Source organism: Arachis hypogaea, chromosome 4 (genome assembly GCF_003086295.3).
Source record: "Arachis hypogaea cultivar Tifrunner chromosome 4, arahy.Tifrunner.gnm2.J5K5, whole genome shotgun sequence".
In the NCBI taxonomy this organism is placed as follows: Eukaryota; Viridiplantae; Streptophyta; class Magnoliopsida; order Fabales; family Fabaceae; genus Arachis; species Arachis hypogaea.
The window spans coordinates 46825881-46829157 of NC_092039.1; the positions used below are offsets into that span (position 1 = coordinate 46825881).

Below are 3277 nucleotides of genomic sequence, written 5' to 3' on the forward strand. Positions count from 1 at the left end.
AGAATGATCAATTCTCCTCTGTCAACATCAATCACAGCCTTTGCTGTGGCTAGGAAGGGTCTGCCAAGGATGATGGATTTATCCATGCACTTCCCAGTCTCTAGGACTATGAAATCAGCAGGGATGTAATGGTCTTTAATCTTTACCAGAACATCCTCTACAAGTCCATAAGCCTGTTTTCTTGAATTGTCTGCCATCTCTAGTGAGATTCTTGCAGCTTGTACCTCAAAAATCCCTAGCTTCTCCAATACAGAGAGAGGCATAAGGTTTATGCTTGACCCTAGGTCACACAGAGCCTTCTTGAAGGTCATGGTGCCTATTGTACAAGGTATTGAGAACTTCCCAGGGTCCTGTCTCTTTTGAGGTAATCTCTGCCTAGTCAAGTCATCCAGTTCTTTGGTGAGCAAAGGGGGTTCATCCTCCCAAGTCTCATTACCAAATAACTTGTCATTTAGCTTCATGATTGCTTCAAGGTACTTAGCAACTTACTCTTCGGTGACATCTTCGTCCTCTTCAGAGGAAGAATACTTATCAGAGCTCATGAATGGCAGAAGTAAATCCAATAGAATCTCTATGGTCTCAGTATGAGCCTCAGATTCCCATGGTTCCTTATTAGGGAACTCATTGGAGGCCAGTGGACGTCCATTGAGGTCTTCCTCAGTGGCGATCACTGCCTCTTCCTCCTCTCCAAATTTGGCCATGTTGATGGCCTTACACTCTCCTTTTGGATTCTCTTCTATATTGCTTGAAGAGTGCTAGGAGGGAGTTCAGTAATTTTCTTGCTCAGCTGACCCACTTGTGCCTCCAAGATTCTAATTGAGGACCTTGTTTTAGTCATGAAACTTTGAGTGGTTTTGATTAGATCAGAGACCATGGTTGCTAAGTCAGAGTGGCTCTCCTTAGAATTCTCTGTCTGTCGCTAAAAGGATGATGGAAAAGGCTTGCCATTGCTAAACCTGTTTCTTCCACCATTATTGTTTTTGAAACCTTGTTGAGGTCTCTATTGATCCTTCCATGAGAGATTTGGATGATTTCTCCATGAAGGATTATAGGTGTTTCCATAGGGTTCTCCCATGTAATTCACCTCTTCCATTGATGGGTTCTCAGGATCATAAGCTTCTTCTTCAGATGAAGCGTCCTTAGTACTGCCTGGTGCAGCTTGCATTCCAGACAGACTTTGAGAAATCATATTGACTTGCTGAGTCAATATTTTGTTCTGAGCTAATATGGCATTCAGAGTATCAATCTCAAGAACTCCTTTCTTCTGATTCGTCCCATTGTTCACAGGATTCCTTTCAGAAGTGTACATGAATTGGTTATTTGCAACCATTTCAATGAATTCTTGAGCTTCTGCAGGCGTCTTCTTTAGATGAAGAGATCCTCCAGCAGAGCTGTCCAATGACATATTGGACAGTTCAGACAGACCATCATAGAAGATACCTATGATGCTCCATTCAGAAAGCATGTCAGAAGGACACTTTCTGATCAATTGTTTGTACCTTTCCCAAGCTTCATAGAGGGATTCACCTTCTTTCTGTCTGAAGTTTTGGACTTCCACTCTAAGCTTACTCAATTTTTGAGGTGGAAAGAACTTTGCCAAGAAGGCATTGACTAGCTTTTCCCAAGAGTTCAGGATTTCTTTAGGTTGTGACTCCAACCATATCCTAGCTCCGTCTCTTACAGCAAAAGGGAATAGCGTAAGTCTGTAGACCTCAGGGTCAACCCCATTGGTCTTGACAGTGTCACAGATTTGTAAGAATTCAGCTAAAAACTGATGAGGATCTTCCAATGAAAGTCCATGGAACTTGTAATTCTGTTGCATTAGAGAAATTAATTGAGGCTTAAGCTCAAAGTTGTTTGCTCCAATGGCAGGGATAGAGATGCTTCTCCCATAGAAGTCGGGAGTAGGTGCAGTAAAGTCACCCAGCACCTTCCTTGCATTGTTGGCATTGTTGTTGTTTTTGGCTGCCATGTCTTCTTCTTGTTTGAAGATTTCTGTTAGGTCCTCTACAGAGAGTAGTGCTTTAGCTTCTCTTAGCTTTCGCTTCAAGGTCCTTTCAGGTTCAGGATCAGCCTCAACAAGAATGCTTTTGTCTTTGCTCCTGCTCATATGAAAGAGAAGAGAACAAGAAAATATGGAATCCTCTATGTCACAGTATAGAGATTCCTTGAGGTGTCAAAGGAAAAGAAGAATAGAAGGAGGAGGTAGAAGAATTCGAACTTATCAAGAGAGATAGAGTTCGAATTGTGCATTGAGGAGGAGTGTTAGTCCATAAATAGAAGGATGTGAGAAGAAGGGAAGAAATTTTTTGAAAATTAAAGTGAATTAATTAAAAGAAATTTTGAAAAATGGTAATTGATTTTCGAAAACTATGATTGGGAAAGCAATTAAGTGAAATTTGAAAAAGATTTTGAAATTAGAAATAAAAAAGATATGATTGAAAACTATTTTGAAAAAGATGTGATTAAGAAGATATAATTGAAAAGTTATGGTTTTAAAAAGATATGATTGAAAAACAATTTAAAAAGATTTGATTTTTAAAATTAATGACTTGGCTAACAAGAAATTTAAAAGATATGATCCAGACATTAAACCTTTCTCAACAGAAAAGGCAACACACTTGAAATGTTGAATCAAATCATTAATTGTTAGCAAGTATTTTTGAAAATGGAAAGAAATTGATTTTGAAAATATATGATTGAAAAGATATGATTTGAAAAAGATTTGATTTTGAAAAATTATGAAAACTTGAAAAAAAATTGAATTAAAAAACAGAATCTTCCATCTTGTGCCATCCTGGCATTAAACGCCCAAAATGGTATCCATTCTGGCATTTAACGCCCAAAACTCTACCCTTTTGGGCGTTAAACGCCCAGCCAGGCAACCTAGCTGGCGTTTAAATGCCAGTTTTCCTTCCTCAATGGGCGTTTTGAACGCCCAGCTTTTTCTGTGTAATTCCTCTGCTGAATGTTCTGAATCTTCAATTCTCTGTATTATTGACTTGAAAAGACACAAAAAAATTTTTTGGATTTTTAATAATGAGGAATAATCAAAATGAAACTAAGATCAAATAAACAATGCATGCAAGACACCAAACTTAGAAGTTTATATACTATTGACACTAACAAATTGAGAATGCATATGAGAAACAACAAAACACTCAAGACAAGAGAATTTAAAGATCAGAGTAAGGAAATCATCAAGAACAACTTGAAGATCAATGAAGATACATGATTGAATTCGAAAAAAATGCAAGAAGAATAGAAACATGCAATT

The 3277-nt window shown here is 38.0% G+C and overlaps 1 non-coding gene across 1 annotated transcript; it reads left to right on the forward strand.

Annotated features, from left to right (window-relative positions):
• Nucleotides 1–1459: 1459 nt before the first annotated feature.
• LOC112799395 (small nucleolar RNA R71) lies at nt 1460–1567 on the forward strand. The gene has a single exon (XR_003200976.1). It is a non-coding gene; the product is annotated as a small nucleolar RNA R71 (small nucleolar RNA).
• Nucleotides 1568–3277: the final 1710 nt, after the last annotated feature.